This window comes from Anoplolepis gracilipes, chromosome 11 (genome assembly GCF_047496725.1).
Source record: "Anoplolepis gracilipes chromosome 11, ASM4749672v1, whole genome shotgun sequence".
Lineage (NCBI taxonomy): Eukaryota > Metazoa > Arthropoda > Insecta > Hymenoptera > Formicidae > Anoplolepis > Anoplolepis gracilipes.
Genome location: NC_132980.1, coordinates 8,298,829 through 8,322,983, shown reverse-complemented (window position 1 = coordinate 8,322,983; position 24,155 = coordinate 8,298,829). Strand labels below are relative to the sequence as shown.

At 33.7% G+C, this 24,155-nt stretch overlaps 1 protein-coding gene across 5 annotated transcripts in view; it reads right to left on the bottom strand.

Annotated features, from left to right (window-relative positions):
* Positions 1-24,155, bottom strand: part of Fas3 (fasciclin 3) — a 295,108-nt gene that overhangs the window by 25,743 nt on the left and 245,210 nt on the right. The gene's annotated exons all lie outside the window — the stretch shown is intronic.

Genomic DNA, 24,155 nt, shown 5'->3' with positions numbered 1-24,155 from the left:
CGAATATTAATTTTGATTTAAAATAAAAAAATAATATAACACTAAAAATGTGTTTGCAAGGAATATTATTTTTTCGAATATTAGATATTAAACAATATTTTTTTTATATAAATATATTTTTTTTGCTTTTTTTATCATTTTCGACGTTTGAAGTTAGCTCGAATCAAATAAAAAAATAATTATAGACTTAGCATTTACGTACGATATAATTTATTTAAAAATATTCCATAGCATATCAAAATATATCTTTGATGAGATGCCAGTTTGTAGAAATGATCATGATTTGCTTGCTCGAAATAATAAAAAGGAAAAAGGTAATATTAGCAATAAGTTTTAAAGAAACATGCATTCGCATCGTCTGATAAAAAATCGAGGATGCGATTTGCACCGGCGAAGATGCCGCGTCTACGAAGATTTACGAGACAAAAAGGAAAGTTGATTAAATCCCCACCTGCACTACTTCTATCGTCGTCGCGTATATACCGTTTTTCTTATACCAACGCGCTCTGCATTGGAAAGAAAGATAGCAGACTTTTTCGTCCTCCTATCCGCTCTTTCGTCACTGTAAACCCATCCGACATGCTGGTACACTTAATCCTTATGTTGCGCGCCATCAGTTTCGATATAGCTTTATGTTTTTTGTTTCATTAATTGATGTATTATAGAACGAAGAAAGATATCGCGTGCCAATTTTTTATCCAAGTAAAAATGTTTAGATTTTTAAAATTCTACTTTTGCGCGGAAAAGTTAATAAATTAAAACAAATGCAATAAATTCATAAATGATATAAACACGTAATATGATTTAATATAGTTTAATAATAATAAATATGATAATATTAAAAAATATAAAAAAGCGCTTATATTAGAATAATTCCTTCACGCACGAAAGAATTGTATGTTTTTATAAAAAAATATATGCATTTATATAAATTATTAAGAACCGTGCTTATAAAGATTAATCCTATAATTGAAAATTTCTAATTATTTTCATCTTTTTGGGATTTTTAAATACAATTAAATTTAATTCAGTTATTATTGAATTAAAAAAAATTTTTTTACACTTTCCATGTGAAGATGAGTTAATAGAGCTCGTATGTTAAATAATCATGTTTTATTTTAAGCATATCCTGTCTTCTTACACAAATCACAAAAGTTATTGCAAATAATTTTTAGCGAAATTTAAATGTTTACAAGAACTTTACATAAAATTTTAATGCAACGGAAACTATAAAGAAACCTCATATTCACTATACCTTCGTTATGCAGCAAACCTTTAAATATTAGTGTCATTAGTATGCGCATACGTATTGTTGAGTTTTCATAACGTGACATAATATTATAATCAAAGTTGTAGTACAATTTTAATATTCATAACGTTTATTTTACATAATATGCAAGATAACTATTTCAGATAACTACTTTTTTCTCGCAACATTTTATAAGAATAGGGCAAAGTATATTTTATAACTATAGGGCAAATTTATTTTTTAAATATTTATTTTGTTATTAATTCGACATATATTTATGCAATATGCAATCTGAAATTAAATCATATTATTTTCTTTTTTTTTGCTTCTCATATATTTGAAATATTTCAGCTATTCTTATTATTTATTTTCAAAGTCTATTATAGAGTTATCCATTAGATTCATATTTTATAATAATCTATAAAAACAAGAAAAAATCTCTAAATTATATTTCTTTCTGACACATGCGACAATCGTCATCGCAAGTCTGATGATGCGTTATATGGAGATAATATATACATTTTAGTTAATGTATGTTTAAGATATCTCGTAATAGAGAGCTCAGGCATAAGAACTTGCGAATCACCCTAAGAAAAAGCTCTTACAGAGCTCTCATCATAGGGGTTAAATATAGACGTTTACTCTTAAATCGCGAGGAGGAGGTGTCGCAACGCGACGCGACGTGCCGGTCGCATCGATCTCCGCACGAGTTTGGAACGTGGCGTGTCATCGACGGAACGATGTGGCGACCGATCTCATGCACGATGCTATTATGATAATGTACTCCAAGAAATATGATAAACTGGGCGTGGCGCGACCAACGACTATCATATTTCATCCTGTCGACCGGCTGAATGGTCGATCGCCGAGGATAACTCTGAGAGGCGAGTTCAAATTAATCGATTTTGACGTATTTGTGTCATTGTCGGATAAATAAACTGTTAAAATTTAAAATAAAGTATATAAATCAAGCTAAATTTATTAAATATACTTCGAAATGTGTTTGAAAATATATGTATATATTAAAGAGTGTGATATGACAGAATATCATTTAAGATAAAAATAATTCACATTTTTTTACGATAAGAGAGATTATTAATGTTGCAGTTGTATATCTTAAAATTCATCCACATTATTCTGGAATTTTGCTTCTCATAAAAAGAACTGTAATTCTATGTTTATTTGTTATTGAAGTATGGTGAATAAAAATGGTGAATCGATGTCTTTGGATTTCTCGTGTGATTATATTATTATCGCTGAGTGACACGATCGCACATTTTTTGTATTTTATTTTCTCTTTTTTCGTTCGTACACATAGTAGTATATTTTTTCCATTTAGATACACTCAGATGCGTTTTCTGTGTACGAGAACTGATATTTTGCGTTTGCGGCGTGGGACACAACAGATTCGTCAGAATCGTCGAGTAGTTTTATGGCACAATATATAAACTTTTAAATGTGGTAAAAGCACTTCTGAAAAAACGTTTTGTGGTATTGCTGATGTTTCTACTGTTTTAAATGCATACTCTTGTGGGAAAAAAATAAGATAATTTGTGTGTATTATTCGTGATATACTTATATCGATATATGTAATTTAGATTGATCATATATTCGTTATATATAATTCATTCTATTTTATTAATTTTTCAAAAATTAAAAATTTTTAGAATACTGATTTGTTTTTGTTGCATACTAGAAAACTTTAAATATTCACATGAAATATTTAAAAAGTGATCATCTTTATTTAACGCGTGAAAAGGATAGTGTGTTGTAAAATTTTTTATTCACTATTCTTATACTAATGTACTCATTTTAATCATTGTATTCTTTGATTGTTCCTGATAAAATATTGATATTGGAACCATGTGAAAATTTCTAAAGTGGTCGCTGATTTGGCGCGTCATATTGGCCGGCCCGCCAAGCGATTGCGAGACCATAAATCCTATTTGATTTTCCGCTCATCAATTTGTTACACTGCCGACGTCACGATCTAATTTGCCCGTAGAATCCGACCAATCGCCACCGCCTGTTCCTGCATCGAGGAACACGCATCCCGAAAGCCACAGCAACAGATGCGATGATTTGTGGATGCTGCGCTACGCATCGCTGTGATTATTAAATTGATACGCATGACAGCACCGTTTTACCTCTTCTTCCCTCGATTTAATTCTAATTCACATATAAATACATAATAATACATATACAAATCTAATTAAAATAATTATAATCCGCGTTGGTTGTATATTTTTACTCTCTAAATATATTTCTAAATTTCTCTGCGATATTTATTTGAAGAGGATAACCAATTTTTTGCTTATGCATAAAGCAAATTTTTTCTCACTTTGCATTTCTCATCGTATCACATTGTGAAACGATGTAACAACAATATTATACTCGCCATTATTGACTCTCTTCGTTTTCCGACCTCCTTTTCGCGGTGATAACGCGGTGAAGATAATCTTGGTTACCTGACATGCAACGTGCCGGTGCAATTTTGCAGCGATTTCCAATTTTCTCGACTCACTTGCATTTCCCATCCTTTCCACCCACGCTCTTTTCCCGTTCGCGAAAACGCGAAGAAGATGTGGAGATAGGACAAGAGGAAAAAAGTAAAAGGAAAGGAAGCTATCGGAGCAAAAGAAAAAAAAGGCACGTACGTTAACGAGAATATACACTGTGCATTTCAACGAGTACATTTTCCGAAACGTATTATTCGCTTGTCTTTTCGTTTACTTCAAATATTTTCGAATAAATTCGAAATGCATACGCAAGCCTTCAATAATTAAATTTGTTTCAAATCTATTTATATTCCGAGAAATCGATAGTCTTTGTACATAATTTTGGCTCTACTCGCATTAAGTGTTTCAAGTATTGGCATATTTTTCAAATTCTGGTAGAACTTACTTTTCTCAGTGAAACTTGAACAGTGTATATGTATATGCACCTTTAAGTGGCCACAGTCAGCTTGCGGTGGCGGTTTCACGATGCAACGAGAGGAAGTAATTCCGACCGGCACTTCTCGTATTAGACACCGCTAGATTGCTAATTTCGCTCGACGGGTATCGTGAAATATGCTCGGCTACACTTGGAGCTGTTCGTGCGAATCGGAGAAAGAGACCAGACCTCGATTCTCGTCGCAATCAAATCAAAACGCTGGAGGTTAAAATTCGTGCCATGGGGTTATATCCGAAGTGCGCGGACTGCAATTGAGATCGCAATGCATGGTAATTGGGTGAAGGGCAGTAATCCAGTAGCGCGAACAAGGCGCCGATCTCTAATCAGTTAACGAGCCAATAAAATCACGCGAACGCGTTAAATATTTGAGTATTTTTTTAGCATTTATTTTCATGGTATTTCTAAATCAAATAGAGAAATACTAACGTCGTATTAATTTATGCCGAAATTCTTTCGCATAGATTTTTTTTTTATGGATGCGGCAGTTAAATGGTTAACTAATCAATTGATTTTCAAAAGAAGCGGGATGTATGTCAGAATATTCGTAGTATGGACACGTCACAATTTTATGATGCTTCACATCACGCTTGTGGATGGGCATATTTCGGAAGCCGCTGTTCGACCGGGTTAACTTGATATCTGTTGTGGCTGCGACGATCAGACAAAAGTACTATATTGTTCGCAAACTTGTTTTCGTTTATTGAAAGGGTTCATCAAATCAATAACGATTGGATAACACTTCTATCTCAGTCTGATTGCAATATAATATCATGTATAACAATGAAATATAAATCACTTTTAATATTTTTTTATTTTAAACTTATTATTAAATATGTGACTTGTGTTTTATATATCTTGAGATATTTAAGATAAACTTAAATTGTAATCGTCAATTTTATATATATATATATATATATATTTTTTTTGTTGTATTCGCGAACAAAGTTAATTTTACAAATTGTTACACCGCGATTGTACATTTACTAATTAGTTATTATTAATGAACGGTAACATGTATCATACTTAGCTGTGGAAATCAATATAACGATGCACCCACGAGTGTGCAATTACATATAGTGGTAGATAGATATGATTTTGACCAATGACAGTTAGCAAATATTTGTAATTATAGGCAATCCATTTAGGTGACTTTTGATGATATAAAAGTTATAATTAAGATATATATATATATATATATATATATATATGTATTTATATAATAGTTTTTAGTCTGCGTTGCATTACGGCGTGAAATGACCAGTGAAATAAAATAACAAAAAAGTTTGCGTGAATAAACACGATTATTCACAACATCGTGCATTTTCAATTTGATTTATCGTTCATATGCGTGATGATTGGAAAGTCGGATAAGATTTCGAAATAATACACAATAAGGGAATGAAAAATCTTTATATATCGGTCAGTGTACTTTGAAGTCCCGACATGCGGTCGCGTGTAATTTCGCTGTAGTTTTTATAATAAACGAAAATATTTCAGGGAGATTCGATTGGCAGATATTTCTTCTGTATAATACAGTTTAGATTTTGTTACAGACAAATATTGTTGTAGGAAAAACCGTGAGGCAGGAAAAATCTCGTAAGCGCGTGTATGTTCCTGAATTTTCCTAAATTATTTTTTACTTCTTCTATAAACAGGTTACGAATGTGAGGCTCAAAATTGGAACTTTACTCGCTTCATGAAATCAAATCTAGATTACGCGAAAGTTCCTTCTTAAAGTGAGAAAAAGTTGATTGTGATCGAAGAGCCTTTGTCGCACATCCAGGACGACAGGATTTCCGATGCGTTGCGAATTTCTGCGTTTCGAGAGAAAGCGCTTTCTGCGAGTCACAGTCGGATACCAATTTTAGCCCGACGGCCGTAAATCCTCGTCGAGATTAAGGGCGGTTTACACGGCAGTAAATCAACTCATCGCATCGTTGCTTCTTTCTCCTTTTCTCTCCCCTCGTCTTCTCCGGGGGAACTTTTGAGGCGAGAAGTTACCGGTAGGATGCGTTCGCCACATCGATACTGGTCGAATATCTCCTCCTCCTGTCAACCAGTAAATCGATTTTACTCGGTCTATGATGACGTTGGAATTTAGTTACGTAAACCGATTTCGTATTAAATAACTGTCGGTCGATGTCCGCTGTGGAACTTGGGTCAATTTCTAGTTAAGTCAGGGAAAGGCCCGAAGACTGTTCCAAGAGTAATGACGATAAAAATGTATCTTCAAGAAACATACACATACAATATAATAGTTGGTGAAATTATAGATATTTATTAATATTATAAACTTATAGTCATACTTATAGTAAAGAAAATATTATTTTATATATATATATATATATATATATATATATATATATATATATATATATATATCAAGAAAGCAGAAAAAATTTGCGCATAAATTATTACATAAATAAACAATTAAATAGAGATACCTAAATATTTTAATCCCCAGAAATTATATTATGCAATAATATTCTCAATAAAAATAATATTTAATATTAATATTAAATAATATTTAATATTAAAACGCAACTATGTTTTACATCATTTTTAAAAAAATTTTTAGAAAAGAAAATATAAACGAAAACAGGTATAAACTTTAACTAATTTTTCTCGTTTTAGGAACATAGGAAAATTTAAAATTTGTTAATATCAAACATCCTATGTGTGTGATGCAAAGTTTGGCAGTGTAGGTATATATAATGCGCTATTGTTTACATATAGTCGCTGTGTTGACATTCATGCGAAACTCAAACAGAAAGAGTTGAAAGATACTCCGTGTGTTGCGTATCAACATTAAAATATTATACATATAATTATTGTGAACGTTTAATATATAACTTTTATATATTTATATTTGTATATCAGGTAAACAAGTCCATTTTCTTACAGTTTTTTATACAAATGCAAATATGCAACCTTTAAAATCTTCCATTTTACATTAATTTCGAGAATTTTTAATGTAAAGATGTAAACCAAAGGAATTTTTTAACGCAATGTTTATGTTATAATATTATTATGTTACGATATTTGACACTTCCCTCTCCGATAAAACAGAATACTTCAAATATTCGAAATATTTTTAGTTTTAAGATTGAAAAATTTCACCTTTTTATGGTGATATGAAATAATGGATATTCTCCGATAATATTATCATATTACGATATTTGACATCTCCCTCTTCTCCAACAGAAAAGAAATATTCCAACTTCGAGATATTTTTAGTATTTGACAAGATTTCATTTTTGTTATGATATAAAATAATAGATGTTCTCTGATAAATGCCTCGACGATATTGTGCATTTAACATCCTCCCCGTTGGTTGTATGCAATGCAGCGATACGATCTTCATTGTCACAGAGGTTCAAAAGCGAACGCACAAAGCGTGTCTCTCTTCTTAAGAAACGTTATCTATACCGTCTACTATATATCATTTCGTCACAATGATAATAATGATGGTTTATAAATAGCTTTCGTGTACATATATAGTGCAACTTTCTGTCAATTATTCGATAACTTCATCTGGAAACGGTTTTGTATCGAAGCTCGCGGGTAAATCGAACATCCAATAATTGTATTTTAACAAAAGAATGAGCGAATTAATATTTAAAGTCACTTTTTTTTTTCAAAAAAATTGATACTGATAAATAGGTACGTAAAAATATTATGATGCGATATAGATCGATTATCTCGTTGGATATGATCTTGTCAAGAGTATGCAATTATGTTGTAACGTTAGAGCCCTTAATATTAGAGTGAAGGTGTAAACACGAAACCGCAGGGCAGGTTATCGTTAAATCCACGCAATGTGGCAGGGTAAAAGTGGACGCGCTTGAAAATGATGATTATGACTCGGCATTTCGCATCGAATTATCCACGGTTATCCATTTTGACGTAAAATGTATAGCTACGTTACTTCCGAGCAATTCGCGTAGGACGTATATCATGTTCTCACTTATTTTCTGTTAGATTTTTGAAACGTAAAGTAATTACACTAAAATTTAATGGAATAAATGTGATTATAAAAATTTAATTGCATTACTCTTTGTGATTATTGAGCAAATAAAAATATAGAGCAGAAAAAATCAAGAAAAATATAGAAGATACACTCACTCGGGTAAATTGAATAATCAAATTGTACCTAGGAAAAAAAAAATACTATACTCGAAATTTCAACTAAATAAATGAAGTTGCCCAATAAATTGTACCATGTTCAAAACTTTAGTTAAGATAAATAAATCGGATTATAAATAAAATACGCTAAAAAGTGAAGCTATAAAAAATATTGAACTGCATCAATAAACTGAATACCTTGAAAATTGATTCGAGCTAAACAAACTGAGAGAAACTCGCAACATAAAATTAAATCACCCTTCAAAAATTTAGTTAGGTTAAGCGGATCAAACTACAGATTGAAAAATTTGGTTGAGCGAATCAAACTATTGATTGAAAAAGCGTGTTGAAACATGCGGAGAGAAACGTGTGGCTTCAGTTAAAAATATACTTCCATTACAGCATATACGATTCAATTCATTAAAATAGTCGATAGAAATGTGGCAAATTAGAATTATATCCATGGCGCGAACAAAATCGAATCGACATTTTAATTAGTTAGGTGCGATCAAAGTACTTTCATGTTGAACAATGGTATAGCTACATGATTGTTGATAGATTTAATGCGGAATATATATCACTGTTATTGTGACCGCCGATATTCGAAGTTGGTCGGTAAACTTTAGTCAGACATCTCAGCTTTAAAGAAAGTCAGATGCGTCGCGTAAAGTTTCTATTTTACTTTACGGCATCTTATTGTTAGCTAAGGTGATAAATTGTTTAATCCTAATAAAAATATTTAATTATGCTACGTTAAAAATATAATCGTAGTTGGAAAAACCTTTATCATTTAAGAGATTTTCAAAAAAAAAAAAAAAAAAAAAAAAAAACTCGCGATGAAACTCGATGAATTATGTGCTCACGACAAGATTCTTTATTCGTATAGAGATCAAGTCACCGCATTTCGAACAAACTCAAAGAAATACATCCATGGCTAAAGTTTCATCAGATAAGACCGGTGGAAAGCGACTTATTAGCTAGACAAGAAACAATGCCGTTTTACATTCAACTGGCTAATCCGCGATGTTACCGCGGATTACTGATGTCTCCTATCCCCTGTTTTGTTGTCTGTTTTGCTCATCTCGTTAGCAACAAATGCTGCTTTACCTTCCGCGATCTCTCGAAAACGCGATTCTGCGGTAACATTCTCGGTATTGTCTTGATAAGTATTAAGCAAGAGAAGCGGGTATTTATTTTTGAGAAAGTAGAACGGAAGGAAATTTGTTCTTTCCGTTAAAAAAAGAAGTTAAATTCTATTACAAAGAAATTATATTAAATTATAATATATTATTATTCCCACCATTTTTTATATTATATATCATATAAGGTTATATATGATTTATTTTTATAATTTTCTCTTTTTTTTCATACTAATAAACTCTGTAGTGCCGAAACAAGAATATAGAGAAAATATCCGAAATAGTAAAAAAAATATTATTAAATATAAAATTTTATCAACAATACTTTTAAAAAATCAGAATGTATATTAAATATGTTTTATGAATTAATGAGGATAAAAACAATATTTTGATAATGCAAACGGGCGAAATTGACGATCGGATTAGCGAAAGAGTTTTAAATTGTCAATGAGAATATACCTGAGCACGATTTGAATTTCAAGTTGTTCGAGTACCTGCATGAATGGAAAATAGGCGAATTAAAAGAGATTGGTAGGAATGTGTATTTTCTGTAGAATTAAATTCCAGATTTTTTTTAAGTCAAATACTTAAAGCTAATATTTTTTTTAATTTATACGTACTTTATCTTATAAAAAAAAATGAAAGAATTTTATTCTAATAATTTTAATAAGCCAATTGAAAGTTAAAAAGATTTCTTAATAATAAAATTAAATCATATCAATAATTTTAAAAAAAATGTAAGTATTTTAATTTTTTAACATTATATCATCATGTATCCGATACTAAGAATAAGAAAGATTATACATTTCATTAATAATTTATTGTTTTCAATATATTAATAATTGCACATAAGACAGCATTATAAAATTATAAAACAAACTCTGTAATTTAAAAACCTAATCTCACATGAATTCTTATCAATTTCCTTTATTTCGTATATTGTTTGGAAAAATCCATACCAATACGTAAACGTTTATCTACATAATATATGTGTAATAGCATATATATACACGTGCGTTTCGCACTTTGCGATGGCGAACGGGGGCACGAATTGCTAGCAAGCTAGCTTTCCACATGGGAATGTAACACTAATTAGTGACGGGACTCCGTCCCGTGAAACGCAGACGCGTAAAACGAATCTCGCCGGGAATCCTCGAAAATATTCACGAAAATCCGCACCACGCTGTGCGCCGAACGAGAATAACGATCGTGAAATTAACGGAGAGGCCACATTTTTTCTTTTTATCTTTTTTTTTTAATTTTCGACATATCATCGATATTTCGCCCCAGTAGATATAGTAATAAAAGTATATCAGGTTTTTTAATGCTTCTTATTGAAAAATATCATTATAGAGAAGAATATAGACCAAGTAAGAGACGAGTAACTTTTGCATTTGCATAGTTTTATATGCAACACTCATACACATCGATATAGTCTAGATGACAGGTAAAAGATAAATAAATCTTTTTTTAACATTTATATTAAAAATAAAATAATATTAAGTAGATTAAATGGCTAATAACTAAGATATAATAATAAATAAACAGCATAATTAATAGCATAAATTAAATAATAGTTTAATTATGATGACAATAAATTATATTATTGTATCATAACGTTGACAACGTTTACTAGCACATTAAGTTTTATTTATTTCAGTTTTGCAAAATTTTCATGGTATATATTTAAACGACGATGATTTCCACATAATTACCTGCTCTTGTAATTATATCAATGATACAGAATTAAGCGAATCAATTTACTTCGATATCCTACTGCGGGAATTTAATAAAACAGAAAGAGTTCCGTTTTATTTGGACAGTCAAAGAGATCAAAAGATATTAGTGTATGGTTGATCGCATCCTAGCTTTTGCTGAGGATTTCGTTCACATTCGGTTCATTCCTTTTGTTCCGAAAGCATACAACGTAAATTTACGCTGAATATAGTTCTCGAAGTCAGAAGTGAAAGCTAGTGAAAACGACAAGTAAATAGTTACAATAATATATATTCGTTACAGAAACGAGAGAAATTTAAAGAAGGCAATAATTTTTACATGTTCGTTCTCGTAGTTTCTTTCGTCTAATTTTCATATTTTTATACTTGTCCTAGTAGATTCGGTTGCAATCGTATATCGTATTAAACAACAGCAAAAACTGTTAAAAGAAATATATATGTATACATGCATATATATATATAGGTAATATATAAACCCAAAAAATTCTTCCTTTGTTTAAAATACAGTTAAAAACAATGTATAGTGTTCTGTAGTTTTATAACATTAAATTCATTAAAAATTAAAAAATCGCGGAAAATTATTCATAAATTAATTTCTCCGACTATTTTTTATCACACATTTTAGAAACCCATATAAATACAAAAAGGATTTCTTAAAAGTCTCGTTTAATATTTTTAGAACAAAATCTATATCTTTTCATGTTTTTCGTTTTTGAGATTTGTCCTAAAAGAATAATAAATTTTTTTCCCTGTGCCTCTTTTAATAATCCGTCATGTATGATGATTTTAGAGAGATTGATACAAAGAGAGAGAGAGAGAGAGAAAGAGAGAAATTACTTCGCGGTCGATTGAATCGCACCCCCTGTTTACTCGCGAATTCGCGACAATTGTCGATATCGGACATTGAGGCGACAGACGCGTATATAAAAGAGTGGCCGAACAAAAACGCGGATCAAATCGTTGGTAGTCATCGCTGCGAAAAGAACGAGTTCTCAAAAATCTCGACGTACGCCATTACTGCCGACTGCGAATTTCATTTAAACGCGACTTAGGGTCCTCGTAGTCTGGTCTCTCCTAATGAAGGCGACTTTTTCTTTTCACCATTGCTCGTCCCTCTGTCCTTCGAGCCCTACCCCTTCACTCTCTCGTTCCTCCTCGACTCTGTTATTCCTTTTTTTTTCCTTCTCGTTTCCCGGCACCCTGCGCATCCCTACCTCGGCTTTGCTCTTTGAACAAGATGGTGGTATGAAGAGTACCACGAAATGAATGTTATCATCGCACCGCCAGATGCACTTTGAAAAGGCAACGAAAGAATCAGAATCAACAGACAATCTGGCATAATTAAAACTTGTATCACGCGCGTTTCGAAGGTTAGAAATATATATGTATTATAGTCATTAATATTCAATCTAATTATTACGTAATTGTTAAAAACTTGTTATTTATTTTTGCCTGTTATTTATTCAAATTTTAATTTGGTCACTTATTCATTACAATATTTTATTGATTTCAATTATCAATATAGTTTTACTAGATTTTTATTCCGATATTTTATCACACAAAATCTTTAATTTTGATTTCAACTCTAATAAAATAGATTATATGATTTATTTAATAAATCAATTTCAAATATTTGCAACATCTTATAACAACAAATTATATATCAATTATTTAAAAAGTTAATAGAGCTATAGATTACCACAGAATTTGTTGTTTAAGCAATAATATAGGTTCTAATAAGAATTCTAATAAGAAACATGTGCGGAAAAAAATATAATATTTAAAATCAATTTTAACATTAATAAAATCACATAAATATTTCGGTAAACGATGAATCACATAGGTACAATTATTTGTAGATTATTTGTGTAGATCTGTATAAAAAGATTTGAATTGTTGTCGCAACATGATAACTACAATATAAAGTCGAAGCAACGATGGAAAGCTTTAGTTCAGTGTAGCGCACGATATTCATTTAAAGCGGATGCATTTCGATCCTGATGGCACGTAACATGTTGCCACAATTGAAACGGAATCCGACTTGGTAACAGTTTTATCGAATTGCGGCCGTATGTTTCGAGTAATTAACGCGTTCATCGCGCGGATGGAGTTTGAGGGAAACTCGATTAATTGCGTGTGAAGCAGCAATTTCGACGTTTGAATCACGATAAAATCCATTGAACCGCAAAAGTAAGCTGCCATGTTTCTGTTATAAATTTCAATTAACTTTGGTGAATTACTACTCACGCACCTTGAGAATGGAATAAAAGAAAAATATTATGACAGTAATATAATATCATTGTTATTAATCTTTTGCTAATTTATTTCCGCAATTCACCTTGTCGTAAAAATCTTGTCTCAGATATATATATATATATATATATATATATATCTTCATCATAATTTTTAGAAATTGCTTTAGAGCAAAGGTTGTTTCTTTTACCATCCGCGTAATTTCAAGTTAAACAGACAAAATAAAGGATAAATTGTTATTCTTATGCAAAGAAAAATATAGAGATATTTATTTACCGCGGCATTTCAATTTCACATAGGAAGAAAGTTTCAAAAGTTATCGCGTAAAATTTCGCTTTCTCGGAATATAACGAAACTAGCGCGAAAATAACTCGGCAGTGCATTAAACAACAAATCATATCCCACGAGACATCTAGGCGAAAGCAACGCCAACGGTGCGCGATGGCTACCCTCCAGCGCAATCTCAATAAAGCACGCCAGAGAGAGTTGCCGTTTATTTCAATTCTTCAGCGGTTAAGACACGTTAAAGTGAGGGCAAGCACCGCGTAAATACGGCGATTCGCAGTCGACTGATTATTTGCAGCCAGAATCCTCGAGAAGCTCGCCAAATTGTACACCCGGGAATTAAAACCGGGCCGCGCTCTTCTCCCTTCTCTCTCGCTCTTTATCTGAAACTTGATGGACGCGACGGGAGATAAAATCGCGGGAACAAAGATTTTCCGCGTCTAATAATAATAATATATAGAGTATAAAATATCGGCGTCGCGCGCGACAGATAAATACTATACTGAAATCGCTTTCGGATTGCGGAGAACTTTAGAGAATAATGCGAACGAATTAACTCAGTTTCGGACATTATCTTTCCTTCACTCGCCATTAAACGGCGCAAATAAGGCCAGAAAATATTTGAGAATTTTCCCGGATGTATTTTTCCCGTTTACTGTAGTTGACGTTATCGTACTTTTACTAATGATCCTCTTCGCGCAACCCTCTCGCCCCTTGTTTGTTTCACGAAACGTCATTAGCATCTGGTTGGCTGCAAAAGAGGAAGAATGCTTTCTGATATCTTACATCTGGCGAGCATTCCGGTGCCAAAATATTTCTCGCAACAAAAGTCTCGACTAAATCAGTTTAATATTCCGTTATTCAATAAATATCTATTTGTGGTTCAATACATTTATGAAAGTTGTTTATTTTTTTATTTTATTAATAAATTTGTATATATTTCATTTACGCAAACAATAAAAATCCATCTATCACTCTCTGTGTAAGTTATTAAAGGTTAATTTTTTTAAATTCCACAATGGAAGAGAAATGATCGATTACGAACGATGGCATATGTTGTTATTGCAAAATCGCGTTATATATTTCCACATATATATTGAAAATATCGTCGTGTACGCCATGAATGTGTCACGGAACGTGCAGCAAAATTTAATTGCATTTTTGCACAGGTCCAGGCGACCGTAGGAACGCACTCATTTTCTGGCATGGCACGCTCATGCGAGGGATAAATTCGAGATATGAGTGTCGACGTACGCTGATAAATGTGTTTGTGGTAGGAGACATGCTCAGAATATGGAGCAAGAGATATACTATCAGTATAATAAATCGTTTCTGGGGCTTGGCATTCGCCTTGCTCACTTCGGGGACCCATTTCGGGGCGCTGTCATTTAAATACAATTGCGAATTTAGATGTAGCACGCGAGTTAACGTGATAACTGATAACACAATTGTATCTGAAATTCTGATATATAAACTTGGTATCTATTGTAATTGAAAATAAAATAGAAGCATTATCAAAATTATTTCAAAATTACACCCTTTATTACTTGTACAATTAAAATATATAATAATTTTTTATCGGTTATATAGATAGATTATTTTATTTTCACATTTTCACAGATAATAGAATTTAGTTTGTAGTCTGTACCTATTGCTTTATTTTATTTTGCATTGCAAATCTAGCTTATCAGCAAATTCAAGTGTATCATGTCTCGTTATACATATGACAAACTACTGAAATTACCTATCCTTTCCTACTCTCTCCTTTTATATATATATATATATAAATTTATATAAATGTTTAATAAATTTTTTTTGCAAATATAATATATATATATATAAAATACTTTTGTAAAAAGAAAAAGAGCTGTTATATCAAATACATGTCTTCGGCAAGGAATACAATGCATCAATCGGTCTGCTTTCCATGTATTCAGCGCTCTAACATAAATCATTACGACACGGGAATTTTTCCAACGGAATTGAGCTGAATTTTATAGTCAGTTGCATTTCACGAAGACATCGATTTGCACGCTCGTCGTCGTGCAGGTACCGGAAAGTCAACGAAAGTCCGACGTAATGTCAACGTGTGTCCTTGCCTTCTTCTCGCGGCAATCGTGCATTCCCGCTTCTCTCCCGTTCTTCTTTCCCCTTTCGAGATCAGATTGGAGCTTATTTCGATGCGAATCGAACGCGGATTGAGGATATCAACGTCGGGCATTCCCGAATGAAATCACCATAATAAAGGGTCGCTCGCGCAGCCGCGTAGGCGAGGATATCGCGCGACGGTCGCTTTGCCATTCCACCGAGAATCCCAGCGGAAAGTCAAATGAATTATCGGGTCGAACGTAGAAAATCACCTGCCAATTTCTCATTCCTCAATTTTTCATCGTGTCGCTTCTCCACTTCCCACTTCTTCCTATCTCTCTCTTCTATTTTCTCCTCCCAGCGCGATCGTGACGATAAATTATACTGTGTACTTTGGTACCAAACGCGCGAGTTCGATCTGCGATGCTTGAATGTGACTTGGGACTATAAAATGATTCCCAATCCGAATATCCGAATATGCAATTGCAGTTTGGTCGTGAGAGTCGAATAATTTTAATAAATCATAATGACAAATCAAATGTTCAAATATATCGAACCAAAAATTTTGTATATGAATATTTATAGCGTTAATGTGACAATTTTTGTGAGATATCGTAAATTTCAATATGGATATTTAATAAATTATAATGACACAGTTGAATCGAATATTCAAATACATAGAACCGGAAATCTTATATATAAAATATTTATAGCGTTAAATGATCCTTATGAGATTTTCAGAACTAATATCGAGATCATTAAAATTTGATAAATAATTTTTATTTCTACATCCGTTTATTAACTGAAAATATTCCGTTTAGCTGTAAAACATAAATAATTAAATTGAATAAGATTTCAGATTCCGATTTATATATAGACCACTTATTTATTATATAGATAATTGACACAGTTCCTTTATATAAGGTAATTGATATATATTCTTGTGTGTGTATTCCAAGAAATATTGATCGTGATAACATAACCATGATGACAAGAAATAGGACAATAAATAGAACAAAAAAATTTTTATTAAGTTTTTTAACATTAATATTCGCGATATTATGTTCGTTTCTCTCTAAAATTTTTAACTTTATTAATCAAAAAATTTATAGAAAAAAAAAAAGAATAAAAAAGGGCAGTTTTACGACACCCTGCATAGTTCGATGATCGCGACACGTAACCGAAACACGTGCACGCTCGTAACGCACACGCTCGACCGCGAACAAAAGCGGAAAAAAAGCTTTTAGCCTTGAAAAAAAGAGGCACGCTTCAGCGGTGTCAATGTTTTCGGATTCGGCTGGCTGGCGGAAAAAAAAAAAATAAACTCGTCGCGAAGGCCGCGCCGCGCCGGTCCGTCAGAAAAGGGTCAATCTCGCAGAAGGTACAACGTCGATAATCGACCAAAGACTCGGCTTTTCATCGTCGTGAATTCGGGCGGGCGCGAATATTAAATCAGCATCCCCCTTGTGCGCCGGGCGGTTTTTGCTGACGTTGTGCGGTTTCAGCGACGCCGGGCATCGACACGCCACCGCCGCCTCTCAAAGCCGTGTTCTTCACGCCTTTGCCCCGAAACAATTGCAAGCTCGGAAGCTCGTTCGGGCGTGAGATAAACTGGGACCTGTTGCGGTGCAGATCCGGGGGAAAGAAGCCAGAGAAATTTGATTTTTCAGGATTTGTCCATTAAGCACGTATATATGATTTAGTTCGAACGTACTACGAGTGCCCTGGAGTTTTAAAACGGTAAATAGCGTACTTTTACAGAGGTAAAGAGATTCTGTAAGTATCCAGTGATGTACAAATTGCACGATATCTGATCAAGCGTTTATATAATTGAGTGTAAGAATATTTTATTAAAAATTAATAAGAGAAAAATTTCTATAAACACAATCGAATTTTTAGAAGCATAATTCGAAATATTTCGTGTATGTTAACGTTTATATGCACGATGAAGTGTTTATTATTTCACAAGACAACATTCCGAATTCAAAGTTGCCACGAAGACAGACGTAACGCTATTTAAAGCGACCCGACGCGTCTAGTATCGGCGAGAAGACGAGTATTCCATGCTTGAATAGATGCAAGAACAATCCTCTCGCAGCTGCAGCACCGATCTCTCGTCGCGATAACAAACTGAACTGAGACACCTTAGCAAGCTGACAACGTAATGCAGCTGTACCGAATGCTACATAAACTCGTACACGTCTGCAGTTTAAATTTCCATTCTTTATTACGCAATATTGAAAACGTAAAAAAAATAAAATAAAAAAAAAATAAGATTAAGTTTAAAGGGATGCCTGTGATAAAAACATTCACGAAATTATCTTCTACAAAAACAAAATATACTTATTAATATAAATTATATACGATTTAATATTATACGTACAAAAAAAAATAAAAATAAACTTAATCGCATATCTAGGATAAAATTTAGATAATAATCGATACGAGATCATCGTACAAAACAAAATATATTATTAGTATAAATTAAATACAATTTCTATTCTTCATTCGAAGTAGTGAGATAGGATCATCCTAAGTTCATTTTAGAAAACGTGATGTCTTGACGATCGTGTCATCGCGAGACATAATTCTACTGAGAACACGGTAGCACGTTCCGCGACACGGAAACGCTACATAATGACAAAACGAGAACGCGTGAAGCGTGCGTGAACAGGTGCTTGAAGAAGGATAATGCCGAGAACTTACTAGGTTCATATGCGCGACGACGTGTTCTCCTTCAGTTGACGCCAAGTCGCATACCGATCGACGCTGCGTCTGACAGGAAACGTAAAAACGACTTCATGCTGAAGCTCTTTGTTTCGAAAGGATCGCTCGCATTTTCAGCTTAGTCACGAGATTTCGTAAAGATTATAATCCCGCGTTAATTGTTCGTCAATTTTAAGATCGATTATTCGAATCAATTATAAGATAACAGAAGATAAAGATTTAAAGTGTCTTGTGAAATATTTTTAAAGACACATTTTATTTGGTAATTTCCTAAATATTTTATGACCCTAAGAAATGATACTTAATGCTCTTTGTTATTTATCCTTCATACTATAATATACACATATATCACATATAGATTTTTTGATCAATTTTTATTTGGTATCTCATTAATATTTAATATTCTTCACAAAACTCACATAATTTGCGTTGCTTCCGTTTCTCATTTTCTAGAGCGATGTTGTCGACTCACCTGCAACAGAAGAAATACGCACAATTAAATACAATGATCAAAAGAGCGAATATATATTTTTGGTTACATTAAAATAACGCCCGTAAATAATGTTCAAGGATAGAGAAGTAGAAAAAAGACGAGAGTAACTTCCGCCGGAGGCGAAATGGAGACAGAAAAATTCGAGAGTTATTTATTGCACAACGTTAGATTTTAATGCAACGATTATTTAGTATAATCATCTACATATGTAATATAATAAGTATTGATATCTGTAACGCGTTACTATCTCAACGGGCATGTTTCGTATATCGGATGCATAGGTCGGCACAGAGGCTATCGACTATCGGCTCGGTACGATAGTCAACGACGGAACGCGACCTCCGGATTGTCCCGCGGCGATGTATGTATCGACGTGCGGCAGATATATCGGCTTCCGCGCGAGCCGTCACGGTCCTTCGAACGATGCCATTACACGCGCCACGTGTTCAGAATTGGATCTTTGAACGTCACGGGCTCGCATCCCGTAATTTATCAGGGAGTCGCGGCCGGTAATAGGGTCACTTGCCAACACAAAGCGTCTGGACCAATCGTTCCTACCGTTCCAAGTTTGTGGGAGACTCCGTAATTGATTGTTAAAAAGGAATAAAAACGACGTCCAAAGTTCCTTTTCTCTTTCCCCGTCCGTACGAAACTACTTTTACACGCTGCAGAATCGATACTCCTGATACTAAATTATCTCTAATGCAAGCGTACGTTTCATGCCATCACGATTTTCGAATTCTACACACCATACATTTGAATTTAATTCTCAGTAGTTCCTCTTTTATGAGCAATGTATCACGACAATGTAAACGAACTTAATTACATTCACCGGATAATAATCAGGCAAGAATGAAAGGAATTTTTCTCCTTCATTAATCTACCAAAATTAATCAGAACATAAAAAAATATACTTGAAAGAAAAAGCATGTGTTTGTAATATTTACGTGGAATGGAAAGTCTGACCACACGGACACAGGTAAATGTTATCGCGTTGCGTCGTAAATTAAAGATCTCTTTCTGAGAAAAAGATGTGTAACTTATATGAATGATTATAAAGTTAGAATTATTGAGCCGCGCGTGAATAATCGAGATACATCAAATTCGCAGATAATCTAACGCGAGATTTCCTGGAAGCGAATCCTTATTGTGTTTGCGCATCGTGATGTTAGACTATTGTGGACTATTGCCCCAGGTGTTTGATGACCCGGGCGGTCTTTAGACGTCACTCGATCCATAGCTCGTAATTCATCAAAGGCACTGTGCGTGCGCTTTGACGTAAAGCTGATGGATTGGCGTGTACTTTGTGGCGGAGTTACCTAAGCTACGTCAAGATGATTGTGCTCGCTGAAGGAGCAGATTTAACTTTAGTTTTACGTTCCGATATACATATTAGAATCGTTCAGCAGATACGATTACGCCAGAATTAATTAATATTTGAAGAGTTTGAAAATTAAAAGACTAATTTATTATTTATGTTTGTGCAATAATTACATTAAATTTGCAAAGATAAATTATAATAAATTATATCGATTTCTTAAAAGATAAATATAATATAATTAAATGACTAACAAAACTGTAACAAATATTTATTCGCGAAAAAGATGATAAGACACTAAAAGATGGAAGCATTTTATGTAAATCTACAATATTTTGTTTACTTAATTTAGTTGTTTGAGATTCTACGTTTATCTCTTTGGCTTGCGTTAATTTGAGTGTTAATATTTTAGCAAATCCGAAATTCAGTTTGGAGCAAAACCCGATAATTAGTCTCGGAATATATCGTAAGGTAAATTTCCAAATGAGGGATATGCTTGCACGAGACTTGTTTATGAGTAACAGGGAAATGCGCGTACAAACACGTGTACATGAAGCAAATTACACTTTAAACATCGCAGTGTGATTAGATAGTGTATTATTGTATTTATATGATTTCAGTAATCACTTCTCGATCTATTACTATATGTATATGTATATGTATATTATCTATAGATGAGAAAATAAATAAAGGAAACAGAATTTTAAATGTAAACAAGTAAACCTATGTCAATACATAAGAAATCTGATAAACTCGATAATTTATATAAGAGTAATCGTCCAACTAATTTCGATTTTTAAATAATCACTTTTGCAACCGATATTTTTCTACGCTTTTATTTGTAAAAATTGTCTTACTGTGATTCTTGTATTCGTTCTACAACAGTTTTTAAAGTCTTTAATTATAATCTATTATTTTCAAAACAAAACTATTACTGTTTCTCTCGATTATTACGACGTGTGAAAAAATTTTTTGCATTATTCTTCTAATTTAATTTTTTTTTTTTTTTGACAAATAAAACTTTCCTCTCCATTTCGTTTTTCTCTATAATATTTCATCTATCATTAATAAGCTCGATAAATTATACATTAATCTATATCACATCTCGTGTAGAATGTCCTTTGGCGCGCGTAATGCGTGTCGTCGAGTTAGCAACAATGAAATGAAATTTACTTACGCGAAGAAGAGACGAGAAAGAGTAAATATCAGTCTCGCGATTCTCAGGATTTCCTATCGGGTAACTTTGCCTCTGCATTAAAGTCGACGACGTTACGACGAGAAAGAAAAAGACGGGGGGGGGGGGAGAGGAAGGGAGGCAGGAGAAGTCGTATAATTCTCTCGTATAATCCATATATCCGCCGCCTATCTATTCTCGGATTGTTACATCTGACTCCGAGGTAATTCAAGCAAGGGGTACTAAAATTGGAGAAGATATTGCGCCTTGTAAATCGACTATGTCCTGCCAGATGGATTATGCTCGTACTCAAGGAGCTTACGCGCCGAGTTAATAATTCGAGTTATAAATCATCGTTGGCGGACGGATTCTATATCGCGTCTCTCCCAATATTCTTCATTATTTGCCCTGTTACGAATTTAATTACTGGATCGCAAACACACAATTACGAACACCGCATTTAATTAAATCGTGGTTTACATCGAAATTCGCTCAGTGATACATTTTGCGATACATCATTGCGACAACAAACGTCACTTTACGATTACATCATAACGCTCGCTTTTTACTGTAAATTTATTAGAATATTGATCTATTGTGTAACACATGAATTCAGTAAGAGCTTAACTCTGTTATAATATATTCCTTTATCGTGTATATTGCATATGTTATCATGTATATCACATCATGCATATCATGTATATTATCACGTACATCGCGCTTAATTAATGCATTCACCATTTTGGCATGCTGCATGTTATGATATTTCACGGTACGCTATTATAACGGCAAACTATTAAATCAAAATTCGATTTTTCATGTAGAAATTTATTCGAAAAGCAACCTTCTTCGCTTAAATTTATCGCACAGAAAAAGAAAGGTAAAGGAGAAATTGCTTAAATTGCTAAACTGTCGTCTCTCACCCCCTCTCCCTCCCCCTCGTATATATTCAGACATTTAAGCAAGTTCACTAAAGTGCGAATAGCCAAAAGGAATGTCGTTATAGGTCGGAAAGTTTCTGTCTCGCGGTCGGTATAAAGTACAGTGCACAGACATCTACCCCCTCCCTTTAAAACCGATCCCTGCTGAATACAATTATCTGTGTGATGCGAGGGCGGAGAACAGTAAATGGGATTCTTCACCGGAGAACTAAGAGCGAAAGCCATCACTTTGCTAACGGGTGTTCGATTCGGAGGAAAGTTGAGCCGAGATAGTATTTCATCCTCGAATAAACTGTCGGCGGGAGTGTCTTTCGCGTTAAACATCAGGTGGTACAGATATTCCTTCGAACGCGTATATCACACAATTTTTGTATCGATACAAAATTTCGCCAATGTAAAAGCCAAGGCATAAATTATTCAAACAGTTCGTACAATATATGTCGTAATGATCATGTCGCAATTTCAAAGACGAACTATATGTATGTACAACAAATGTTTATGTATTTATTAATTTGCATACATTCGATGACTTTTTATCGAAATTCCAGATGGATGTGTACCCCTGTCATTTCATACCTCAGTTTTAACCAAATTCATCGAGACTTTGAAATAACCTTTTTATTCCGTTTAAAGGTTAATAAAAAATCGTTTTAATTATTCTTATGAAAGTCGAATTTAATTCTTTCGATTGTGCCCGAGCGCGCTGATATGCAACGGAGCAAAATTTTTCAGCCAGATTTGTTTTCATTTGCTTAAATGCTTTTGCTTTCGTTAAATTATCGCGTTGATTGATACACATGTCTCGCGTCTATAGATACATAGCTCTCAATCGCTCGCCGTTAATCTCTCATACCGGACTGAATCCGGCGAATTGAATCAGCCCAATTTTTGACTAATTGCACGAACAGAGAAATATACGTAACGCTTTTATGCCGTGATATGAAATATTTCCATATTCGCACCGTTCCGTCGCAAAACATCGCAATGACGTTACCGCAAAGCGGCGCAAAGGACGATGAATATTGCGCTCGTGGCACGTCCTACGTGTTCCCAGGCGACGGAATAACAACTGTGACGAAGTTTCGCATTCGATGCCGATTAAATATTCCACGTTACAACGCGCCAATCTGGCGTTGCAAGTCGATTTTCCCGTCGTTATACACGCTATTTCGCGCGCGAATCGTTTTTCCACAATGGTGGAGCTTCGCGAGAGACGCAACTCCTCTCGGCGTCACCGACTGTGTTTTTTAGGCGAAGAAATTGCTCGCGGGAATAAAATCCTGTGTGCGATCGAGCTTTCCTCTCTCTCTCTCTCTCTCTCTCTCTCTCTCTCTCTCTCTCTCGGGACTCTCTCAGGAAATTTACTGGCGGAAAAATAACATCAGGTTCCGATCAATCGCGTGTACACGCAGGGACATTTTGCGAGTGTACCATGACGAACCGGAAATAATGTATCTGAGATTGCTCGCCGGACCTTTTCCAGATATCCGCGTGATCTGCTCATTTTTTTATTCGCATGCAAAGTGCTCCTGCTATCGAGCACTCGTACATCTGCGGAATCATGTACAAATTAACAAGCAGCATTATTCTTTGTAAAACCTAGGATCGAATAAATATATGTTAACGGTCAGAGCAATAATGAAAATCCATGCGCTTATTTTAGACAAAGTTT